Source organism: Limulus polyphemus, unplaced genomic scaffold, assembly GCF_000517525.1.
Source record: "Limulus polyphemus unplaced genomic scaffold, Limulus_polyphemus-2.1.2 Scaffold101, whole genome shotgun sequence".
NCBI lineage: Eukaryota > Metazoa > Arthropoda > Merostomata > Xiphosura > Limulidae > Limulus > Limulus polyphemus.
Genome location: NW_013665711.1, coordinates 213,750 through 223,492, shown reverse-complemented (window position 1 = coordinate 223,492; position 9,743 = coordinate 213,750). Strand labels below are relative to the sequence as shown.

General features: G+C 34.1%; 1 long non-coding RNA gene across 2 annotated transcripts in view; it reads left to right on the top strand.

Annotated features, from left to right (window-relative positions):
* The first annotated feature begins 503 nt into the window (after positions 1-503).
* LOC111088687 overlaps positions 504-9,743 on the top strand; it is a 214,427-nt gene continuing 205,187 nt past the window's right edge. For both annotated transcript variants that reach the window (XR_002613137.1, XR_002613134.1), the window contains exon 1: positions 504-698. This is a non-coding gene — a long non-coding RNA (uncharacterized LOC111088687). The remainder of the gene's footprint in view (positions 699-9,743) is intronic.

Genomic DNA, 9,743 nt, shown 5'->3' with positions numbered 1-9,743 from the left:
GTATCGCTTCTGAATTTATTACCATTTTAATACTTAAAATCGTACGTATTATCAGTAGCCGCATTCTAGAGCATTCTAAAATAACATAAGTACTAGACACGTTGATATCAATTCCTTATTAAAATTTATGACATTAACATAAAACCTTTCAGTAATGACATATCTGAATTATCAACAAAGTTTATAAATTTTTTTTACTAAAATGAATCCATTTATTATCTAAAAATAAAATAATTGGACTGCTTCATAATATTTTATTTAGTATTTACTTTAACCGTTTGAGCTGAACTAACTTTTATTTAAATCCTTTCCATGCTAATATGCTAAAATTAAGCACTGTCGGCCATTTTTAACATAAACAGATTCTAATTTCTTTACATGATAGTATTCGATATAGCCAGACTTCTCTGATTGTTCTTACTAGTCACTGGCTCCCTCTTTCGGTATGGTTCTCAGTAGCGTTAGAAACAACCAGCTTGACTAAGGCAGTTCAGAGCTTGGACTGTTTGTGAGTTGTGGTGGTTGGCGTTCGACGCGGACTTTCTCAGCCTACCTGTCTGTCTACACTTGCCAGATCTGTGCTAAAGAGAAGATCCCGAACTTCTGATAGTCTCCAACCACCAACAGATGTTCGTCCAGCAGATCATGCAGTCATAGTTAACCATCTGTGAAAGCGTCGTTGGTTTCATGACCAATGAGTAAGTACAGATCATCATCTTATATTGATTTCTTCTATCTCCTTCCTCCTTTGGTATCCGTATAATAAGAAAAACTGTATTTTTATTACCTTTATCTACCGCTAAACCTGTAATGATGTAAAAAAAAACAGCAAATGTAAATTATTAAACCTTTCTGCAATAGTTTTTGCTCAGTCACCATCATCATCATCATCACGTTTCAAGATTCAGAATAGGTACTACTACTAGTAGTGAACAACCACATACGTATTTAGTGCTAAGGGTAAAAAACATGAGATGATGATCTTCATGTTTTATAATGTAAAATCCAAACTTCGAATTATTTGAATATTCAAAGGTTTTTTTCTTTTTTGTACCATCTTTATACCACGATCATCTTTTTAGCATTTCCTATTTCAGTATATTTAGAAATAATTAAAAACAAGATAAAGCTGTGTTCAAACGTGTTTTTTTTTTTGTTTTGGTTTATTTATAAAAAAAATATTAACATCCTATAGACATAACTTGAGTATCATGTTTGATAGATATTTAGAATACTATGTTTTATATATATTTAGGACACTACGCTTAGTAGATATTATTAAAAACTATGTTTTATAGATATTTAGAACACTATGCTTGGTAGATATTTAGAACACTCTGTTTTATAGATACTTAGGACACTATGCTTGGTAGATAGATAAAACACTATGTTTTGTAGATACTTAGGACACTATGCTTGGCAGATAGTTAAAACACTGTGTTTTATAGATACTTAGGACACTATGCTTGGTAGATAGTTAAAACACTATGTTTTGTAGATACTTAGGACACTGTGTTTGATAGATATTTAGAACACTATGTTTCGATGGGTATTTACAACACTATGTTTCCTGGATAGTTAGAACGTAATTGATAAATATTCAATAATAATCTAAGATATAACGTATCACAAGGAGTGTTGATCGTTAAGTAATCTGAGAATTCCGTGTGTTTGTCATTACGTAAACTTAAAATTATGTGTGTTTATTGTTAAACAGTCTGAGATTTCCGTGTGTTTATCGTTAAGCAGTCTGAGAGTTCCATGAAATGTAACTACTGTAATTCTAAACATCATTCCTTACACAACAATATAGTTTTTTTGTTCGAATTATGAAAATTATACTTTTAACAACATAACCAAATAAATTCATTCTCCATATTTCGTGATACTGGTGTGAGTTACGTATCAACCACGGATATTTTTAAGCATAATGGTTTATAATGTCTTTTTAATTTTTGTGGCTCAAATTAGTGCACATATCAACAAATGTTTTATATAATCAGGCTGACTTTTAGTTAAAGTAATATTTAGTTGCAATGTTAGATATCTCTCTCAACAATAGATAAAAAAAATACAAACTGTTAATGTTGGTAGAAACAACTCTAAGTTTAACTTTCACTAAAGATTGACTAAAGATTGCATTTACAAATGTTTCTGGACAAACGATCTCAAAAATAAAATTAGTTCGACACAAAAGAGAAATATCACGTAAACGAGTTCAGATATTCAATACTAATTAAAATAATTTATGCCAAAAAGTTTTGTTTTTATAGAAAAACAACAACACATAAATGTGTAATAACGCCACGTCTTTATCGAATATGAGCTGTAATATAAGATGTTTTAATTGTAACTCCGTATATTGGATTTGTTTGTTTTTAACAAGATATTTTTTGTACGACTCTTTTTAAATTTTTGATATGTAAAGTTTTTGAAAATGACACACATCGTTGCTGTCAAAAGACTGAATAATAACAGACTTTGCTGTCGGTAAGATACTCTAACACTCAAAGAAAAACTAATAATGTACTTTAGTCTTGTCAAATGAGACATGAACTCCTACTGTATGATGCTTGTTTTTGGGTCTTCTCCATTTTAATGCATCTTCAACTGACGTATCTTAAATAAGCGTATGTTACCTTTAACACACAGCTTTTCTGTGAACGAAAAAAAAACCTTTTCAAATACACGTTTGTTTCATTCATAAACTTATGATGTTTGGGTAGCTAAAAGAGTATGCTTCAATATTTGAAGAAAAATAAAATTAAAACACACCAAATTTAAATATAAAAAGTATATGGGAAGCAGTAGATTTGAGGCACTTGTTTATCGAAAAGTTGTGACCATTATGAATATCTACAAGCTTGGTCTGGAAAAATGAACACAAACAAAAATCGACCACAAGCTGTGATCTTTTGATATTACCACTGTGAGCCCCGTAGACGAAGCTCTTACACATGAGCTTTGATCGCCATTTTTGTTCATTCGTATTTCTCTGACGTTTGAAAAGAACTTTTAAGAGATGGATTAAAAGTAATTATCTTGCCAATCACTGTAAGCTTCTAACCATATCTACAGTAAACACATCGATCAGTTGTTGATTTTTTGTTTGTTATTTTGTTCGCACGAGATCACATGTAATGTCTAAGGTTTCTGCACAAAAATTCTTTATGGAGTATCTGATATAAAGCTTAACAATACATAATAGTGAAAATAGAAATGGGCCTGTTTTATGGATCAGGAGTCCGAGTCACCAGCCATACAGCTCAATAGAGAACAAATATAGATAAGTTCATCTGGTTTTGCTTATGACATTACTTTCACAACTTATGTTACTCAAATATATTCGGATTCAGAAGAAGTAGAGTCAATGTGTCAGGTGTCATATAAAGGGTGGTTCAGTATCTTTATCGAGTAGTATTGGTTTTCAACATAGCTTTTATACGCTGTTTACGTTAAAAGTGTTATAAATACGGTGGTACTAATTTAGTGGTTTTTCTCCATATAAAAACTAGAAAGATAGGATGATAACACTAAATGTTCCTGATATAGCTTGGAAAAAGATTTTGTTATCACACGAGTGAAAATTATAGACAAAGCTTGTTTTTACGCTCTATTACTTTCTTCAATGCTCAAGTTGACGTATTGAAATATTGTGTACTTGATGGAAATACGTTAACTTCATTGTGCGGATTAACTATTTGGATTTTGAAATGTGAAATAATTGTGAATATTTTTAACTTAAAAATGCAAGGGTTAACAAACATACTAAAATATATCACGAAAATACTTTATTTAGACTACAACAATATCAGTGACTACAAGGAAGGTAAATGCAGATACTAAAAACGTAACTATATAGCACATTACGATTTACTGTTTTATATATTTCGAACTTATGCATTATGTGTGCTCAGAACTGTGACTCCCAGGATCACAGTTTTACAATATCACTTGTACAGATGTCTATTGTATTACTTTTAAAACGCCTTAAAGGAGATTATGATAGTACTACTTTTGTGCCGTAGTTGAAAATCTGAGGTACGGCTATCTAAAATATACAAAACATTCGTCAGTTTGTAAGAATTCCTCGGGCAAACTGAAAGTAGAAACTATAGACTATAAGTACTTCCGCAGGGTCCCCGAAAGTGTTGTGTTTCAAGAGTAAATCAAACCAAAATTAAAAGTAACAAGTATTTTTACTCTTTGCTTTTGAATTTCATATGTCACGCTGTGTTGTAGCCTACAGAGTGCATACTTCTTCTCGTGATTCGTGGCATGCACGCGTTTTACTGATGTCACAACAGTACAAGTTAAGCCTATAGTTTCTACTCTACGTTTGCCTGCATGATTAACCGAATCTATATTATATACTTGACATTTGCCTGTATAAGTCGTTAAGCCTATAGTTTCTACTCTACGTTTGCCTGCATGATTAACCGAATCTATAGTATATACTTGACATTTGCCTGTATAAGTCGTTAAGCCTATAGTTTCTACTCTACGTTTGCCTGCATGATTAACCGAATCTATAGTATATACTTGACATCTGCCTGTATAAGTCGTTAAGCCTATAGTTTCTACTCTACGTTTGCCTGCATGATTAAGCTAACCTTCTGTTTCCTCTGTACGATTGCTGGCCTGTTTCTTGCGTGTATGATTGACCATAATTTCTCCGAAAGGGGGCCAAAAGGCCGCCTGGATAGGTCACCTGTTTTAAACACTCGCACCACTATACAGTTGTGTGTTGTCTGCCAGTCAGTCAGTAGACACTAAACGGACATCACATAAGGAACGTTTAACGTTGCAATTCTAGTCTATGTCCGCCTGCAAAATTAACCTAATCTTTAGTTTCTACTTATGCGTCTACATGATCGACCGAACTTACCGTTTCCACTCTTCACTTCCCTCAGGCCCGTTGACATGGGATATATATATAAAATTAATACTTGCAACAAAAAAATTACCTCCTATTATTTATAGGATGAAAAATGAGTCATAGCAGTTCTATTCTAGGGGGCCATTGACTCTTCTGCTTTTAGGCTCTGACGTTCTTTACATGAGCCTGTTTGCCTGCATGATTAACCGTATCTATAGTATATACTTGACATTTGCCTGTATAAGTTGACTGTAGATTCGACTTGGAGTAATCTTCCTAGTAAGTACGTTTTTGGAAGATTAAAATGAATGTCTTTTACGATTTTTCAATATCAATAAGCTAATTTTTAAACACAAGAAGTAACACAGGAGATAAACCGATAACCCATTGTTGACAACTGAATATATCAATTATTGAAGAAAAAACTGTTTGAACGCGCACACTTTAAGATATATGTTGGTTCATCTCATTTTCACCATGAAAATAGGAAGTCAAACAACGCAGACGCTTGCATATAAATAGAATAAATATTCTTTATGGTTAAAGCCAAGAAAAAAAGAAAAAGCCAAGTCCTTCCTATAAGAATATCTCGAGTCAAGACGCCTGGAAAGGAATCCGTGTAATTTCCATTCAGTGACGTGTACCGTTAAAAGCAAGTGATATGAAGAAAAAAAAAGAATGATTGATGTGTTACCGTAGAATCCTCACGATGCCGGTCTTTCTCATACTTCAGTTTCGTCTAGTAGCTTATTGTTGATCTCGCTGTTCACAGTAGCCTGTAGCCTACCACGTGGTCAAGGCGTTCAGCGTCGCCTGTCAGTTCGTGTCTTTACTTTAGTTGTTTAATGGTTACTTTACTAAATAACTTGTCGACAGAAAAACGTTACAGTTATCAAAAGTGTATCATAAATTGCACGCAACTTTAATTTGTTTGTTTGTTTGTTTTGCATTTCGCACTAAGCTACACCAGGGTTATCTGCGCTAGCCGTCCCTAATTTAGCAGTGTAAGACTAGAGCAGCTAGTCATCACCACCCATTGTCATCTCTTGGGTTACTCTTTTACTAACAAATAGTGAGATTTACCTTCACGTTATAACGCCCCCACGGCTTTGATGTGACAGGGTTTCAAACCCGCGACCCGCAGATTGCGAGTCGAGCGCCCTAACCACTTGACCATGCCGGGCCCGCAACTTTAATATGATTACCTGATCCAAATGTTTGTCTCCCGGTGCTCGTCGGTAAGTCTGACGGTTTATAACGCTAAAATTTGGGTTTCGATACCTTTAGTGGGCAGAGAACTGTGTAGCTTTGGCTTAACAACAAACCAAAATAAAAAAGTTTAGGTATATAAGTTAAAAATACTTAATAGTAGGAAGGGGGTACAATAACTAAATACGTCGTCTAGTTTTTTATTATGTAAGCATATTCTGAAGATCAACTGTTTACGTCGTACAGACTCTTCAAAACACATGAGGCATATATGATTCCGTTTTCTGGAACCGAACTTAATAGAAACTTATGTGGTTCATAAACCGTACTCTTGACGTATAATATAGACTTAGATGATGACTAGTTTCTTTTTGAATACTCTATATTAATTCAAGGGTATTTTTAAGTTGAAAATTTAAATAGTCTTTTTAATAGAAAATGAAAGCGCTGGAGGAAGCAATCTGTTTCTCCGTGAGGTTTGATTCAGGTTGTTAATATTACTTGGTGTAAAATGTATTTTTTTCAAGACGTTAAAAGTTTGTTTCAGAACTCAGCCAAGCACGTTAGGAAACTTGAGGTTTGGTATAAAATCAACCATCCTTCCAGTTCTTGGCTGTCGTGAAGCTTTGTTTGAATATTCTAAGACTTATATTTTTCTTTCTAAATATTCACATTTTAATTTGTTTTAGATCAGATTTGTGCTAAATATGTGTTAATTAGCGCTTTAAGTGCTTGCGAAATGCGCCACAAAATATTTACAAAAAAGTGATTAAGTAATATTTTAATGAAATGTTTTTAATGTTTTTTGAGTTTCGCGCAAAGCTACACGAGGGCTATCTGCGCTAGACGTCCCTAATTTAGCAGTGTAAGAGTAGAGGGAAGGCAGCTAGTCATCATCACCCACCGCCATCTCTTGGGCTACTCTTTTACTAACGAATAGTGAGATTTATCTTCACGTTATAACGCCCACACGGCTGAAAGGGCGAGCATCTTTGGTGTGACAGGGTTTCGAACCTGCGACCCGCAGATTGCGAGTCGAGCGCCCTAACCACCTGGCCATGCCGGGCACTTTTCTTCTTGAATTGATTCATTATTATTATTATTATCTGGGCTTTTGCCGAATTTCCTGAATGAGTTGTTAATTAAATTCACACATATTCTCTGCTCTGATAGTTAGTTATAAGCCCCCAGAATGGTAAGTCAGTAGGCTTATAATGCTAATAAACGGGTTTCGATACCCGTTATGGGCACAGCACAGATAGCCCTCTGTGTAGCTTAACGATAAACAAACAAATAAACAGACAAACAGTTTAAGTGCAGAATACTGTGTTACGAAATGAAGTACTTGTACACTGTTGGTGGTTTATGCAAAGAAATTTGTAATTAGACCCATTTATTACAATGAACATAATAACCTATAAACTTCATTATGACGTAATCGGAAAGTAATAGTAACTATGTTCAGCAAGATAAAGTCCCGAAAGAGCTAAAACTTGTTACGTGAAATATTGTCAGCAAATGCAAAAGTAATAAACTTACCGACTATAAAACAAATTATTAGGCTGTTTTATTGGCTGTAAAGTTTACCAACTGATGGTTAGGAAAACATATACTAACTTTAAGATTGTTTTGTCAAATGTAATTTTCTTCTCTGAATCTCTAAAAAAGAGCGGAAAAAGCGATTTAAGTCACAGAATCTGTCTATCGCTTTGTTCGTTATTTACTGAGCAAAACGTGGGACATTAGCTCCACTAGGGTGGTTTCCTTTTATTATTTCTACATTATGCAGATCGAACGATTTGATACTCATCTACACATGTGTGTATATGTTTGCTTTTTATTATCATATATTCTATTTTTCAGTCTGTGCCAAGAAGATCTAAATATTTCTCGAGTTTCTTATGTTTATGTACCTGTAGTAATACTAAATATAATTTGCCTGCTACACTGTTAATTCATAGTCCCCCCCCCCAAAAGGAGTCAATATTTGTTCTGTATGTCTATGTAATTAGTGAGTAATTAGAAAGATCTCAGATTCCATAGTGTGAAACAGTATACAGAGTCTCACGAGCAACTATACTTGAAAGTGTTTAGTGTCTGTATGTCTGTTTGTGCGTGACGAAAATTTTCAAACTTCACGACCTTTGATCATCATCACCATGATATGCCCTGGGGGCGTTCCCTATTATTACGAGTTTGACAGCGATTTAAAGTTTCTGTTCTGGCTTGTTTCTGATCAATTAGGCACGTGTACGCCCCCGCCATCCCCGTAAAGTCAATAAAATAAGTGACGCACGTAGCGCAAGCGAGTTTACTAGTATAAATGAAATACTCTTATTTCAAAAAGTCTATTAGTGGAATTACACATAATTTAAAATCTAATCTAATGTAGCTAATACCCTGTATGTCAATTATATAACCTAAATAAAGTTAATATTTTATATATTCGTGTGTATTTAATAAAAATGTTCATTTGCTTTGCAGTGATTCATTTTGGTTCCTATTTCATTGAAACCGCTTGCGTAAACAAATATATTTTCTCCATTTCAGTAAGTTACACCAGTTGAAGTTTAATGTTAACCGTGAAACTGTACATTTCATTAAAAATCTAGAAACACTGGGGAAGAAGTAACAAGGAAATTTAATTATAAGCCCTTCAGAAGCTCAATGGTAAGTCAGTAGAGTTATAACGCCGAAAAACGGGTTTCGATACCTGTGATGGACACAGCACAGATAGTCCACTGTGTAGCTTAACAACAAATCGACAAATAAACAGGCAAACAATTTATAAGTAGAATACTGTGTTATGAAATTTGTAATTAGACCCATTTATTACAATGAACATAATAACATATAAACTTCATTAAGTATTGAAGTTTAATGTTAACCGTAAAACTGTACATTTCATTAAAAATTTAGAAACACAGGGAAAGAAGTAACAAAGAAATTTAAAAATTTAAATTGAGAGGTTGATACGTTATTAGTGCCATAGAGTAGATAGTTTTCGTGTTAATGTGATTTGTTGTGATTTGACAGAGCGTTTGATCTACACATTTCCTTATCTTTATTTATATTTCTTTTTTTGGGGTCAAGCAGAAGATGAATAAGTGTACAACAATCTGTGGGTAAATTTGGGTAACAAAGTAGGGTCTACACGAGATTCGGAAATCCGGAAAAGTTAAAATAAAATAGAGAGATTTGTAAGGCTTGATTTGAGGAGTATTTAGTTGTGGCTTTTTCTACGGATATTGTGGTCATTGTGGGTTCCTATCTTCCCGTTCTGGTCATGGCTGTCCACATATTTCGATAATTCTGTGAACATACCTGGTCTGTAGATAGACGTGCTTCTCTCCGGCTTCTTTTTTTATTAGTACCAAAGGAAATTCTTGTCTGGCCTCTTTTACGACTTGCGTTCTTTGCAACTGGAAGCTTGCGCGATCGCATCTACATTTGCCGCACAGGTAGACGTCGAGCATTCTGCTATCTTACACTTGCAAGTAAGCTTTGAATCTTATGCTTCTGACAGAAAATCTGCTGGTTATCCTTACAGTTCCCGATGATTATTTGCTTCGCGACAATCCCTATAGATATCGTATTACAATAACATCGTAAAAAAATCATCTACCACAAAAGAAAAGCATTGTATTTCCACCAT